At 38.5% G+C, this 16,809-nt stretch overlaps 1 long non-coding RNA gene across 1 annotated transcript in view; it reads left to right on the forward strand.

Moving 5' to 3' along the window:
• LOC145518735 (uncharacterized) overlaps positions 1-16,809 on the forward strand; it is a 270,910-nt gene that overhangs the window by 206,335 nt on the left and 47,766 nt on the right. The window contains exon 5 of the long non-coding RNA XR_014063235.1: positions 14,006-14,097. This is a non-coding gene — a long non-coding RNA (uncharacterized LOC145518735). The remainder of the gene's footprint in view (positions 1-14,005; positions 14,098-16,809) is intronic.

Below are 16,809 nucleotides of genomic sequence, written 5' to 3' on the forward strand. Positions count from 1 at the left end.
AATGTGCGGGAGAATATGGTTTTCCATGAAAACAAATCAAGAAGCGAGTAAGAAAACCACAGTGAATTGTATACTATTTCTTCTCATTATTTGAAGCCATCTCTCTTGGCTTCAACTACTCTTGGTATTGTTACTGTTATTACAGGTAAGAGAGCAGATATAATTATTAAATCTATCGTTGATTCATTCAAAACAATTCATACATAATTATTTTAGCCCCAAAATATGCCAGACAAATGGATAGAAGCCCAAGATAAAAGATGGTTGTGAGAAAATAGGATGAATTTTTTTTGAATGGTTTCTGCCCCCATAATAGATCACAGTTTTATAGCTTGAAGCTCTGGCTTCTAACCCCAAACTGAGGCTCATCAGATCATTTTCACTTGGATATTATAGCAACTCCTTTAACTCAACCCATTCAAATCTGAATTAGTTTTTTGTCTAAACCAGTTTTTATCTTTAACTAAAGGAAATTATTTTATCTTATAACAGCAAGTCACCACACAAGTGTTCACTTTTCATTAGAATTATTCTCTGCCTCTCCATTGGTAATTATCAATCTAAGACACACACAAAAATAAGATTTTAGATTCATCATTCTTCCAGTCCCCAAGTTCAGTCAAATAGCACAGCCTAAGCACATTTTTTTTCTGGAAAGGTGTTGTCACCTCTCAAGGGCTGTTGGCTTCATTCTGTGTCCCTTTCTGATCCACTCACTATTTGTGACTGTGTTGTCCCTGTTTCTCAAGCACTGTGGTGTCATCCCAACAAGGTCACACACAGACTCTTAGATCAAAGCATCTTAAGCCTCTTTCCTCCCCTGTGACAATGACCAGGCATAAGTGTAAATCTGAAACATAACTTCAAATAACTTTGAAGGAAAGTTACAGGGCTCAAAATAGCCTGGAGTTAAAAACTCCCCTCTGGGTCCTCCCCACCATTCTGTGCAAAGCAAAGAACTCTGTCACCTGAAGAAAAAAATGGACATTAAGGCCCAGCTCCCAGCTGGTCCCAGCCTCTGGCCGATCTCCAGAATTCCTTGCCCCAGCTGTTTAAGAGATAACTAATCCGAACAACCTTGGAGAAGAACTGACCCCCTTAAGACAGTAGATTTCCACATATATGTTTATATATACTTACTGTTTTCTTGGGTTAGTGCAGCAGCTCACTAATCTGACTGCTGCCCATTCTCGCCTCATTAAAGGTGATCTGTTCCTGTGAAGTGCTGGTCTCATTCTTTTTCCAAATCTTGCCTTCTCTAACTCTCTTACCCTACAAACTTCAAACCCAGGTTCTGATCCTAACCAACTCTGAAAGTGAAAGTTACTCAGTCATGTCCGACTGTTTGTGACTCCATGGAATTCTCCAGGTCAAAATACTGGAATGGGTAGCCTTTCCCTTCTCTAGGGGATCTTCCCAACCCAGGGAGTGAACCCAGGTTTCCCGCATTGCAGGTGGATTCTTTACCAGCGGAGTCACAAGGGAAGCTCAACAATACTGGAGTGGGTAGCCTATCTCTTCTGCAGTGGATCTTCCCTATCCAGGAATCGAACTGGGGTCTCCGGGGTCTCCTGAATTGCAGGCGGATTCTTTACCAACCGAGCTATCAGGGAAGCCCTGCAACTGGTAAAATCCAAGCAGCTGTCAAATTGGAGTTTCTTCTTCTGTGATGTTAGTAGGAGAAGAAAGCCCAACTCATAGAATTGTATTGAGAACTAAAGAGAAAGTCGAATCTACTCGAAAGTCATTTATAAATCTAGAGCCCACACAAATGTAAATCCTTAGTATTGTTAGTATTATTTGCTACAGTTTCTGGCTCAGCACAGTGAATATTAGTAGATTAATTGATGTTAAAGTGAGTCTCCTAAATGTACTAAGTCCATGAAACATTTAGTACTATTGTTTGCTTATACATTTTGAGGATAAACCTTGGAAACCATTTTGCTTTCCAAACAATATGTTCCCAGGGCAAAAATGTAAGATCTACACCATCCTTAACCCTGATGCACCTCTCCTCATGCATTCCAAAGTGGGGCAGCTTTTCCACCATGTCTGTCTTCTATCTCTCACTGCATCTTCTTTCTCCAGACACTGGACTCTCAGTAAAATAAACTACCTGCCAAGCAAGAGAGCAAAGTGATACAGCAAAGAGCCAAGGCCTCAGCGTGAATGCCATTGATCACACTTTCCAATCATATTACTCATGCTGCATTTACAGAGACTTTAGAGAGACAATATTAAATATCAAAGAATGACAGAGCCTTATATAAAACTATTTTTAAAAACGGACGGTGATGGTGATGTTGAAGATGATAGAGGTGTTTACTGTGGTAGCTAGATGGGGGAAGATTTTTATTATTGACAGAGGTTTGCCCTGAACTTCTCATCACATAGGGACGCAAGTAGGCCACCTATAAATGTTTAGCTCACTTCAAAGGCCAACCTGATCCACAGGTGTAGATAGTTTTAATTTGGCCATGGCAGGTCAACTTAATTTTTTTTTCAATAAAGACAAGCCATAAACTAAGGCTTTTATTGTGAATGTTGAATAGTTCTCATGACTGGAGTGTTCTTTAAGCCTCACCTAACTGAATTACATTAAAACCTTAGCTTTAATTACTTTAAAACCTTACTTTTTTTTCCCCAAGTTCTGAAGGTTTGCAAAAGACTCTCCAACCCAAATTGTATACATTTATTGTGAGTAATTTTTATTTAATCTTTTTAAGAAGTAGACCAGTCTTGCAATATAGTGATTTAGTTTTACAGATAATTAAAAGGGAAAAGCCTCCTTCTGCCCAAATGATCTATGTAAACCAGTAAAAGTTACTTTGGGGCCGAGATAATTATCTGGATAATTATCTCAGCCCTTTTAACTCTGCTGTTCTAGGCTTATAGTAGGTGCTCCATGGAAACTTGTTGATTGATTTGCTTTTGACTATGAGGACTTGACCCAGCAATTCTTTTTCTTTCCATATTTAAATAGCGGTCTTCTTTTTCTTTTAATTGCCATATATTTGACAAAAGTTTTATATATTTAAAGTGTGCAATTTGATTTTGATATACATATATATCGTGAAATAGTCACCACTATCAAGCTAATTAATATATTCATCACCTCAGATAGTTGCCATTTGTGTGTGTGTGTGTGTGTGTAAGATCAAGATCAACCCTCTTTGGAAATTACAAGTATACAAAAAAGTACTATCTACTATAGTCAAATTGTTGTACATTAGATCTCTAGAAGTTACTCATTTCATAAAACTGAAACTTTGCACCCTTTGATCAATATTTCACCTTCAGCACTTCCCCCAGATCCTGGTAACCACCTTTACACACTCTGCTTGAGTCTATATATAAGTCAGATCATGCAACATTTTATTTCTGTGTCTGGCTTATTTCACTTAGCATAATGCCCTCTAGGTTTATTCATGTTGTTGAAAATTGCAGGACTTATTTCTTTTTCAAGGCTGAATACTGCTCCATCATATATATATATATATATATATATATATATATATATATATACGTATTATACATATATGCATATGTATGTATAATACATATATATATATCTGATCTAACCCAATAATTCCAATAATTCTGAAAGCCAAATGCCTTGAGCACTCAAGAAAAATGTATTTATTTACTTTTGCTTATGTTAGAATCATAAAACCCTATAGAGAGTAAAAATTTCTCTAGTCATTTACCCAGCTCAAAATGATGTGTAAAGACACCATACTGGCTTTGGTAACAATTTCTGCTGTCCTATATGCCACTGAATCAGATGTTCTTTCTTATATCTATCCCCAAGCTAAACTTAATGATGTTATCATTCTCAGATTGATACATTTAAATTTTGACTTTTTTCCCATTGAAAAATACAAAAAGAAGTGAGTGTTTTTTTCTTTCACTTACATGCTAGAAACAGTAACCTGGAAGTTCATGATGACTCCTAATGCTTTGGTTCTTAAGGATGTAAAGAAGAGATGATACCTATTTTGAATTAAATTTGAGATGTAAGGATAGGAACTGTTTCCAGATGTATAATGGTACTTGAGTTGAATCAGTTGGAGTGTCCAATTTGGACATTAGGGTTCAACTCCCAATTGTGAAAATTCAGTTCCCCAAAGAAACCTTAGTAGAAATAATTGTATCTTATTTTTGAGGCACCATTTACACACAATAAAGTGCACAGACTTTAAATGTTCGACTTGATTAGTATTGAAAATTAATATAAAACATTTTCATTCATCTAGAAAGTTCCCTGTGTCCTGTACCCTTTTCAGGCAATTCTTAACATTTCAGGGGAAATCTTATTTTAATTTTTTTTTTAACCACAGGGCATAATCCTCCTGCAAGGAGATCAAGCTAGTCAATCCTAAAGGAAATCAGTCCTGAAAATTCATTGGAAGGACTGATGCTGAAGCTGAAGCTCCAATACTTTGGCCACCTGATGCAAAAAACTGACTCATTGGAAAAGACCCTGATTCTGGGAAAGATTGGAGGCAGGAGGAGGAGGGAACGACAGAGGATGAGATGATTGGATGGCATCACCAGCTTGATGGACATGAGTTTGAGCATGCTGCGGGAGTTGGTGATGGACAGGGAGGCCTGGCGTGCTGCAGTCCATGGAGTTGCAAAGAGTCGGACATGACTGAGTGACTGAACTGAACTAAACTGATGAATGCCTTATTTCTGAATTAAAATTTACCAAGCACTTTTACTTTCCTTACTCCATTAGCTCCTTGGAGTAAAGTAAAAGTCCCAAGATAAAAATTTTTATAGCTGAGACATCAAAGCTCAGGCTCAATGTCACCCAGTGGAAGGCTTTCAAGGCAGAATTGAAGATGGCTGTTCTGATTCCAGGTTCAGGACTCCTGTTGAATTCTAGTGGATCCTGGAAAGATATTTGGACTTGACTTCACCACCACCACAACAGTGATTATAAAGATAAATACCTGAGAATGAGTGCAGCACTGCCATTCTTGACGTGCCTGATTTTCAGTAAGTTATTTGATTCATTTCAGACTCAGTTAATTCATCTGTAAAGTAAGGATGGCAATAGCCTCATTCCTGGACCTGATTCTCCTGTTTGTACTGCAAGACATATTTCTTCATGATTCCTGTTGGAGGTCCTATAAAACCTCAATACAACAGGCAGAGTTAGAAACTGACTTTTGGCCAATATTACATATTTGGTTTCAGTCATTCCGATCATGCTTTATTTCCATTTTTCTCTCTCTGAAAAATCCTGAGCCCTTTGAAAGTGGAGTCCAGTTCCCCCTTACAGCTATTTCTCAAGTGCTTAGCACACTGTATGGCCAAAAAGTGATGTATACTCTGAACTTATTAGAAGTAGTCAGAAATAAGGGCAGGAAAATAGGAATACTTACAAATACTTGTAAGCTCCTTTGGAGAAAAAATTGGCCTCCACCGCCTATGTCACCGCTCTGACTTGCCTGATTTTGTCTCACTAGATCCAGTAATAGGGTATGAAAAATATTACAGGGTTATTTTTATGGTCATGCTAAAAATGTTAAATCATACCATAAATCTCCAAGTCGTCAGATCGATACAGGAGTAGAGAGTCCCCCTCCCTGTTGGGGTTGGATGCCTGTAGAGGCTGGGTAAGGACCACTTTGCCTAGTGCCCACTTCCTCAGCTCACCCGCTCCTCATTCCCTAGCACTGCCTCGTGCCAGCCACCTATTGCTAACTGCTGCGCTGCGGTGGTGTTAAGGGAAACAGTAATGTCTGCTAACGCTGTCAACACCTTGGCAATATCTGCCTTTCTTCAATTACTTTTGTTTACAAATTACTCCTAATTTTGTTCTTAAAAGCTAGTTAAGAACAAATGCTACTAGGATTGATGGGAAGCTAACTGCATGATTAAGTAATTACGTTTTTAAAGCTTGCCTTACACTAGGACTAATGATATGTCACCCAGTAGCAGAAATTCCAGATAATGAATGAGAAATGTTTCTATGTACTTAGTTGCTTTTAAATCTCCCTTCACGCCAGAGCTGGTGCTATGCATGGGGTAGTGGGATGAAGAAAAGGAGTGACAGCTTGGCCTCTGCAGCCTTTGTGCAGAGCCACACACTCCCACCCAGGGCTCTTTTCGGCCCTCGAAGATGCTTTATTTTGCGTAGGACTGATTGTTCCGTTGGTTTTGTTGCTGAAAATGCAACATCGTTTTGTTGAATAAAGAGCCGAATGAAGTTAACTAGCAGGAGACTGTCCTTTCTCTGCAGGACCTAGACTGAAAGTGGATCTTTTGAGTTTATAACAGAATAGAATGAAATTGGCTCTGACTTCCCTCCTCCATCTGGGGACTTTCACAGGGTAAGGACTGGCAAAGTGGGTGTTCAGTGAGTAAGGCCCATGGGATGGGAGGAAAGTGAAATGAGGTCCCTTCACATTTACACTTGGGGGTTTGGGGTCATTCCTAGGGGTTCATGGCTTCTAGACACCTGACAAGCATCAGTTCTCTTTTTCGGGCTGCCATCATGAAGTTAAGAGTAAGAACTCTTTTTGTGGTGATAGTAATGTTTTCTTAGCTAATACATAGGTTCTCCAATTGCCCAGCCACTTTCTTTTCTAGATAAGGACAGTGGGAAAAAATGTTATATGTGTACGTGTATATAATATAACCATGTTTTAGTCTATTTCACATATAACTGTATGTTAAACTATATATACATATTCATTCATATATAATTTATACTTATGCATTACTTAATACGTATCTTTATATGCATGCTCAGTCGCTTCAGTCATGTCTGACTCTTTCCAACTCTATGGGCTATAGCCTGCCTGGCTACTCTGTCCATGGGATTCTCCAGGCAAGAACACTGGAGTGGGTTGCCATGCTCTCCTCCAGGGGATCTTCCCAACCCAAGGATTGAACCCAGGTCTCCTACATTGCAAATGGATTCTTCACCACTGAGCCACTTTATATAGTGATATATAATACATATATATATATCATACATATATGATATATATGTATCATACATATATGATATATCATACACGTATGATATATATGTATATACATGTATATGTATATACGTGTGTATATATATATACACACGTATATATATATATATGTATCATATATGTATATATGATACGTATATATAATACATATATGGCTTCCTTGATAACTCAGTTGGTAAAGAATCTGCCTGCAATGTGGGAGACCCCAGTTTGATTCCTGGGTCAGGAAGATCCCCTGGAAAAGGGATAGGCTTCCCACTCCAGTGTTCTTGGGCTTCCCTTGTGGCTCAGCTGGTAAAGAATCCACCTGCAATGTGGGAGACTTATGTTCAACCCCTGGGTTGGGAAGATCCCCTGGAGAAGGGAAAGGCTACCCACTCCACTATTCTGGCCTGGAGAGTTCCATGGACAGTCCATGGGGCGCAAAGAGTCGGACACGACTGAGTGACTTTCACTTTCATATAATACATGCATATAAAAAGCATAGCACAGTAAATATTTGATATATTGCCATAATTATATGCATAAATTTATTACTATAAGGCATGTCTATATATCACATATAAATACACTGGTATAAAATAGCTATATATATACACTACACTCACATGGACACACATGTACATATTGCATATATACGCATATATTTTCAAAAATATATGATTCAACAATAAAGTTAGAAAATGCCTTGGTTAATGGGGGTGCTCTAGTGTGATAAGTTATCTTCCATTGGCTCACACTGAAAGGTGAGCAAAAAATACATTCAGATTGAAATCTAAATTCATATTGGCCAGTTACTGCACCTTCTTAACATCTTTCTCAGACTCCTTTACTTTAAAATGGGCTTCCTTGGTGGCTCAGCTGGTAAAGAATCTACCTGCAATACAGGAGACCTGAGTTCGAGCCCAGGATTGGAAAGATCTCCTGGAGAAGGGAAGGGCTACCCACTCCAGTATTCCAGCCTGGAGAATTCCATGGACTATATAATCCATGGGGTCACAAAGAGTCTGACACCACTGAGCGACTTTCACTTTCACTTATTTAAAATATGAATTATAAATACCAAACTTGAGGGATTGTTGTGAGGAGTAAATGAGTTTATATATGGAATTCATCCAACCATCTTGCACATAGTAGGTACTCAATAACCGATTTTGTTTCAAGAACTGCAATTTCTTTTACTCAATCATTGACTAATAGTGACCCTTAAGAGACACAACAGACTATGCAATTTCCTCTACAGATGAAATTCAAACTAGCTATCTCTTACTGCCAAGTAATAATGACTATAATAAACTGAGAAGATTTCCTTTTAAACAAGTGGATGATTTTTTAGCTGACTCTGAAAATGTAAATGGACCCCAATTAATGAACGCCTTAATCATTCTTCCTGTTTCTTCTTTATAGACACATTAGTTCCTGCCTAAGGGTGAATGCATTCAGGGTACATACTTTCAGATATGAATACACATATACATATACATTTTCAGGGTACAAGCTTTAATAGAGAAGAACTAAGGATATTCATTAACTAGAACTACAAAGATCTCTCCAAGGACTTCTATTTGCACCAGAAAAAAGTCTATATTCCTTAGTCTGGCATTCAAGTCTTGCTGAATCCAGCCTCAACTATGTTTCATGAGATACTCCATTTTCCATGAGCAACTAGTCCTCTCTCTTCTGAATTTCCAAAAAAACTCATTCCCTGCCCTAATCATTTAGCATTTTATGGCTCTATTTAAAAGTTTTTTGCTACATTATTTCTCAGAGCAGAGAAAATAGCTATTGAATTTAGCTGATAAAGAATTTTCTTAATACTTAAAAATAGGTATAGTTTTTTCAGGATATAATTTTTCTGGCTCGTGGTAGAAAATTTTAAATATATGGCTTAATATTTTAAAAGTTAAAATGGTCTATGATTTCATCACAGAGAGATAACCCTTAATAACACCATGAGCTATACTGGCTAACCTTCATCCAAGATTTTACCATGTTAAAAAAACAAATAGATCAGGCTCAGTATATTTATATGCATATGCTATATAGAGTTTTTGAAACTGAGGGTCATGTTTTGTGTATATATGTATACATATATATTTCGTGTTCAGGATTATCATTAATATTTTTTTGATGCTTTTACAATTTTGTGAAATATTATTTAGAAACATTTTTAATAATTATATAATAATCTTGTAAGAAAGAATACAATAGCTAATTGATCCCATCTGTCTATTTATTATTGGTTATCACACTTTTATTCCTTTTACCAAAAATGATGAACTAAATCTCTTTAAACATAAATCTCTGTTTTCAACTCTAAATCTACCCTGAGAATAGATTTTCTCTAAGTTGAATATGAAATTTTGAGACTCTTGACACATATAAGCAAAATGCTTTCCAAAATACTTCTACCCATTTACACAACCTCCAGCAATATTGAGAACTTATCCAGTATGGCTACCTCAGACTTTTGGACAGTCTTGTTTGTTAAAAACTGCTTTGGCAGCATAATGCATAAATTTCATCTTCATATTTACTTTAACATAGAATATTTTCAAATTGTGAACTTCACCAATCAGGAAAAGAAATTTGAGTTTAGCCTAAATTCATTTGTTTACAATTAGCTTTAGTTTTATTTGTCAATTATACCTCAATAAAGCTGAAAAATAAATAGATGTGTAGATGGGTAAGTAAAAATTAGCTTCCCCCACCCTACATCTAGTACTTGGACTGTTTTTTCCCTCTATTCCAGAAAAGTCAAAGTTTTCCTAAACTATATCAGGTACCAACATCTAAAAATATAATGTTGAGGTAATAAAATAGGAAAAGATTGGTGCTTCTTGGGCAATATAGGTTCACAGTGTTATTATAATAAAAATTATACCAATTTTCCTGGGCATTTAGTCTTCACTTTCAGTCTTTTACTGCAGTGGTCCTCAGGCACTACTGGGATCAGAATCACCCAGGGGAGATTTTAAGGCATGTCGAGGCCTGGGTCCCATCCTGTGCATGCATGCATGCCGAGTCACCTCGGTTGTGTCTGACTCTTTGCGACCATATGGCCTGTAGCCCACCAGGCTCCTCTGTCCATGGGATTCTCCAAGCAAGAATATTGGAGTGGGTTGCCATGCCCTCCTCTAGGGCATCTTCCCAACCCAGAAATCGAACCCAAGTCTCTTATGTCTTCTGCATTGTTCGGCAGGTTCTTGACCACTAGCACCACCTGGGAAGCCCAGGTCCCACCGCCAGGGCCAATTAAATCATAGCTTCAGTTGCAGGATACAAAATCAATACACAGAAGTCACTTGCATTTCTATATACTAACAATGAAAAATCAGAAAGAGAAATTAAGGAATCAATCCCATTCACCATTGTAACAAAAAGAATAAAATATCTAGGAATAAACTTACCTAAGGAGACAAAATAACTGTACACAGAAAATTATAAGACACTAATGAAAGAAATCAAAGGCAACATAAACAGATGGAGAGATATTTCATGTTCCTGGGTAGGAAGGATCAGTATTGTGAAAATGACTAAACTACCAAGCACAAGCTACAGATTCAATGTGATCCCTAACAAATTACCAATGGCATTCTTCACAGAACTAGAACAAAAAATTTTACAATTCATATGGAAGCACAAAAGACCCTGAATAGCCAAAGCAGTCTTGAGAAAGAAGAATGGAGCTGGAGAAATCTACCTTCCTGACTTCAGATTATACTACAAAGCTACAGTCATCAAGACAGTATGGTACTGGCACAAAAACAGAAATATAGACCAATGGAACAAGATAGAAAGCCCGGAAATAAACCCACACACCTATGGTACTTTATTTTTGACAAAGGAGGCAAGAATATACAATGGGGCAAAGACAGCCTCTTCAATAAATGGTGCTGGGAAAACTGGACAGCTACATATAATAGAATGAAATCAGAACACTCCTTAACACCATACACAAAGATAAACTCAAAATGGATTAAAGACCTAAATGTAAGACCAGAAACTATAATACTCTTATAGTTTTATAGAGGAAAACATAAGCAGAACACTCGATGACATAAATCAAAGCAAGATCCTCTATGACCCACTGCCTAGAGTAATGGAAATAAAAACAAAAGTAAACAAGTGGGACCTGATTAAACTTAAAAGCTTTTGCACAGCAAAGGAAACTGTAAGCAAAGTGGAAAGACAACCCTCAGAATGGGAGAAAATAACAGCAATGAAACAGCTAACAAAGGATTAATTTCCAAAATATGTAAGCAGCTCATACAACTCAATGCCAGAAAAACAAACAACCCAATCAAAAAGTGGGGAAAAGATCTAAACAGACATTTCTCCAAAGAAGACATACAGATGGCTAACAAACACATGAAAAGATGCTCAACATTGTTCATTATTAGAGAAATGCAAATCAAAACTACAATGAGATATCACCTTACACCGGTCAAAATAGCCATCATCAAAAAGTCTACAAACAATAAATGCTGGAGAGGGTGTGCAGAAAAGGGAACGCTCTTGCACTGTTGGTGGTAATGTAAACTGATACAGCCACCATGGAAGACAGTATGGAGATTCCTTAAAAATCCAGGAATAAAACTACCGTATGATCCAGCAATCCCACTCCTAGGCATATACCCTGAGGAAACCAAAACTGAAAAAAACACATGTATCCCCTTGTTCACTGCAGCACTATTTACAATAGTTAGAACATGGAAGCAACCTAGATATCCATTGACAGATGAATGGATAAAGAAGTTGTGGTACATATACACAGTGGAATATTACTCAGCCATAAAAAGGAACACATTTGAGTCAGTTCTGATGAGGTGGATGAACCTAGAACCTATTATACAGAGTGAAGTGAGTCAGAAAGAGAAAGATAAATATTGTATTCTAACACATATATACGGAATCTAGAAAAAATGGTACTGAAGAATTTATTTACAGGGCAGCAATGGAGAAACAGACTTAGAGAATAGACTTACAGTCATGGGGAGAGGCGAGGAGAGGGTGAGTTGTATGGAAAGAGTATCACGGAAACTAACATTACCATATGCAAAATAGATAGCTAATGGGAATTTGCTGTATGGCTCAGGAAACTCAAACAGGGGCTCTGTATCAACCTAGAAGGGTGGGATGGGGAGGGAGATAGGAGGGAGGTTCAAAAGGGAGAAGATATATGTATACCTATGGCTGATTCATGTTGAGGTTTGACAGAAAACAACAAAATTCTGTAAAGCAATTATCCTTCAAAGAAAATTAATTGAAAACAGAAAAAAGAAAAACAACAACAAAAAACCAAAACAAAACAAAAATAAATAAATCAGAAGCCTCCTCCCAGGGACCAGACCATAAATACTCAGGTGATTCTACAGTGAAGCCTGGGTTAAAGGATGACTGTCCTAATGGCACAAAGTGCCAGCAGTTTTGCAGGTCTGATTAAATGAGGGTGGGCATGGTAAGGGAGGGAGTGGTTTTCCCATACATGACTCCCAGCTAGCTCTGTCTCTTAGCACAAAGGACATCTCTGAATCAAAATCAAGTAAAATTAGTGCGAGTCCCCTGTTACTTCTCTGGCCATTATAAGCGACGTTTCTGTGCCTGGTGTCCATGCTGCAGAGATCACTCTTGTCAGCTCCCATTCATCTGGGCAGATCAGGCCTGCACTCACAACCCGAGGCCCTCCCCAGCTTCTGGCCAGCTCGGTCCCACAGTGGCTGTCACCAGGCCCAGCACACATTGGCTTCAGTCTGCTGCCACTTCAGACCATGGTCAGTTGATTGTTAGGATTTCAACTCATCAACCACACTGGCCAACACTAGAACTGAAAATAAATGGCATAGTAAATCACTCAGGAGAATAAGAGACGGTTGGACTTTTGGCCAAGTCACCTGGAGGTTATTTATAAGCCTTTCTTGGCTCCACCAAATTCCCTCCAAGGCATCAAGGATACAAACACAGGGCTGATGGAGAATCTTTCAGGTAGTCTTGCAGAAATGTTCAGAAAATCACTCGGTTGTTTACTTTCCCAGGTAGGTAGTAAAATTGGAACTCAGGAAAGAGTCCAAGGGCTAGAAGAAAAGCCATGCCAGGAGGCATGCACACTGGCATCCTTTTCTCTTTCGTATTTTCCTCCATTGGGGATGGAAAAAGTGGAGGGTATATAAGAAATTAATCAATGACTATGTGTTGTTTTTCTACTTAATCATTTGTATTTTCACAATGCCTATGGCAGGTGATATAAAGTGGAAATTAGGAAGGTAGTACAGATAGTTACAGATGATAAGGGTACCATTTAATATCTTAAACTGGAAATGATCTCCTCTTGCATGAAAGAACCTGGAAAGATTGGGACTCACTTTAAGAAAGATGCCAAGGGCTGCCTCTCACAAAGGTCCCCCACCCGAATCACCCATCCCGACAGCTTAGAGAAAGTAGTGACAGATGATTCACTCAACATCATTCCCAACTGAATCACTCAATGGTAAGATTATCCTTGACATCAACTACCAGAATTTAGCAATACTCAGTTATCAATGGAGCAAATGTTGATGGCTTCCGAGGTTTACAGGATGTAGAAAATCACAATGGGAGTTAGAGTAACACTTTACAGCATCTGAGATATTCAAGAATAAAAATTTTCCATTGACTTTTTCAGTTTAATAACTATCAGAACTGCTGATTCAATAGGCAAATTTCGTGAAGTCCACAGAATTTCTAGGGACATAGTAATATATGTGTACTCCTGAGAGAATGTTTTTGAGTTCATGTGGATTATCATTTATCTGCCTAGTTCTTGTCAAATTGATTAGGAAAGTGAAAGCCATGAAGGTAATATGGTAGCAAAGCAAAATGCACTTGGAGTGGAAAGTTGGAAATTTTATTGTGCATTTCCTTCCTAATTTCTTTATGGGAGAGGTTCTCTAAAATGACCATGAAAGTCAATGGGAATATGTGATCTTATGTATAACATATTTTCTTAACTCATTTGTTTTTTTCAGGCAAAGTACACCTTGAATGTCATGATCTCTATAAGAATATATTCACCATGTCAAAGAGATTAACCCAATAAAAGTCTGGATTCAAAGAGTAGGTGAGTAACAAACACTTATTAGGTGCTAAAGAAGTAGTGAGGTTTTCAAATAATAGATCAATGTCTTGTTACTTAGCTTAAGGATCACATACATTAAAATCCCCATTTTCCTAATGCTTGCTCCCTTCTCAACTAGGCATCCACTTGGAATGGCATCATAGAGTCTTCATGTTCCAATACTGTGCACAAAAAAATGATGACTCATCATGGCACATACAAATTCTATTTCCTTCTTTTGAGGGATATGTTAAATTAAAATTTCAAATATCCATAATAATAGAAAGTTGGAAATGTAGAAGCTGGTTATTTAAACTTTATGAACACCAAGTCTCTAGCACTCTCTGAGTGTACTCACCTGGCCCAACAGGGTTTCTTGGCCTGGAGAGAGCTGACACCTCCTGGCAGTCCTTCGTGTTCTCTGGGCAGACACAGACTCCTCACCTGTCACACAATGTTCAGAAACACTTACACAAGTGTCTAGCCAAGGGCCAAGGAGCTCCAAGAGTAAATACCTGAGTCTTGTCTACCACTGGAGTTCAAATGTATGTACATGTCAGGCCATCTAAGGCGACAGGGAAGGCTTGAGTGAATCCAGACTGAAATGGGGTAAAAGAAAAACTATGAGAAAAATCTTTACTCTTTGGCAGCATGTCTTTGAAAGGTGGGTTAGACTCAGGAGCAGAGCCAGAAAGTGGGGACAGACAAGTGATTCAGGATCTATACAGTAAGGGTCTATTTCTAATCCTCTCTTATCCAACCCCTTCCCTAGGAAGTATGTAGACTGCTAGGACTAGGAAGTGGAACAGACTGAACGAATTAACTGATAGGACCCTGGCACTTCTGCTGTGGGTATCTCTTCTGAAAGAGCTGTGCAGTGCAAGAGGTTATTTTCCCTTTTGTCCAAAGAAAAGGAATTGGAGACCTGGAGACACCCAAAAGATGGCAAGGAACTCCTTATAGTTCTAAGAGAAAGAGCAAGTGAGTAAAAGGAACAATTGTTTGGTCGCCCAGTCGTGTCCGACTCTTTGCGACCCTGTGGACTGCAGCACACAGATCATTGCCTTGTGGTGAAGGGGCTTGCGTATCTTGATGAAGCGATGAGCCATGCCATGTAGGACTACCCAAGATGGACAGGTCATAGTGGAGAGTTCTGACAAAACGTGATTCATGGGAGGAGGGAATGGCAAACCACCCCGGTATGCTTGCCATGAGAACCTCATGAACTGTATAAAAGGACAAAAGGAATAATGCTGACAAGCAAATAAGGAGCATCAGGGTCCTCACTTGGGTCCATCCCACTGGGGGAGAAGAAAAACTGGGCATCTAAGCCTCAGAAATCCATAGTAAGATGGCTTCGGGCAAGGCTTGTAACAGAGCTGCAGTGGGGCTCTGATGCTGTATGAGGTATCTCTCTTCTACCACTGCCTTTCCTAGAGATTGCCTAGAGTTGAGGACAGGAGATGCCAAGGGAAGCTGCTGAAATTCTGTTACAGGGTTGATGGAAATGTTCAACAGCACACCTGAGAATAGACCGTGAAAGTGACCCTCTCTTGGAATTTAAGGGTTGGGACTTAGCGAACACTTGACTTAAACTGTTGGCAAAAGAAACTTCTGTAGACTTAGCAAAAACATCTGCCATGTTTGACTAGCAGCTTATTTTCCAGTCTCTCTAAAATATACACAGAAATTCCTTGAGTAAATAATATGCAAGAGTGGTATTCCCAGATTAGGCTTCTCAGACTGAGAATTGCAGTTACCTTGCCTTTTGGGTCACTGTCTCTAGCATGGCACCATGCATGCGAGAATGCTCAATTAAGATTTGTTGAAGGAATGAATAAGTGAATAGAATGAATGAATAAATGAATAAGCATTCCAGCACCTTGTATGTAGAGTTAAGATTCCTAGAATTAAAGATGAAAATATGCAATGTTTAGTGCATAACTTGTATGATATTATTCACCAGGTGCATCATAGATTAAGGAGTGCATTTGATTAATTTCAAAATTACACACGTGCTTGTGAACAGTGTTCCCAGTAGTCACAGACAAAGTGTTCTGAATGCTTTATTAAAGAGCAATTCCTTGTCACTAGCACTGGTAACACACATAAGCATATACAGGCTGCCTACGTTACCTGGAATTGTCAGTGGCTCACTGGGAACCTGCACAAGATGGAAAATGAGAAATCCTTCAGTCACTTTCCTTCAACATTCCAGATCAAGTACACAGTGTTTTAGAAACTGCTTCTCCCCTTCAGGCATATTGACACAGAAATAAAAGTACTTAGTCTCTCTTTCTAGTTTTATGGTCTCCATAGTGAGAGTTGCTCACACCATAGGCTCCCAATGGAGAGGAACTTGTGTGCCCAGCACACATTGGAGGGTAAGAGATGACTTTTTTACAAAGAGTGTAGGGTGAGGGATGCAGTGTGTTTGCAGTTCTTAGCTGCATTCTTTTCTAGATGCTCATCTCCCAACATGTGCCAGTTCAGATATTCAATCAAGAAATGTAGAGAGAGCTCACAGGGTTGAGAGCTGTGTTGTCCGATATGGTAACCATAATCGCATGTGACTACTGAGCACTTGAAATGTGGCTGATCTGAATGAAGATGTGCAGAAGACATGAAACACACCCTGGACTTTTGCAGACGTAGTCTGAAAGGCAATATAAATGTAAAATATTTATTACATGCTAATATTTCAGGTTAAGCCAA

Source organism: Giraffa tippelskirchi, chromosome 8 (genome assembly GCF_054371585.1).
Source record: "Giraffa tippelskirchi isolate mGirTip1 chromosome 8, T2T-mGirTip1v1.2.pri, whole genome shotgun sequence".
Taxonomy (NCBI): Eukaryota; Metazoa; Chordata; class Mammalia; order Artiodactyla; family Giraffidae; genus Giraffa; species Giraffa tippelskirchi.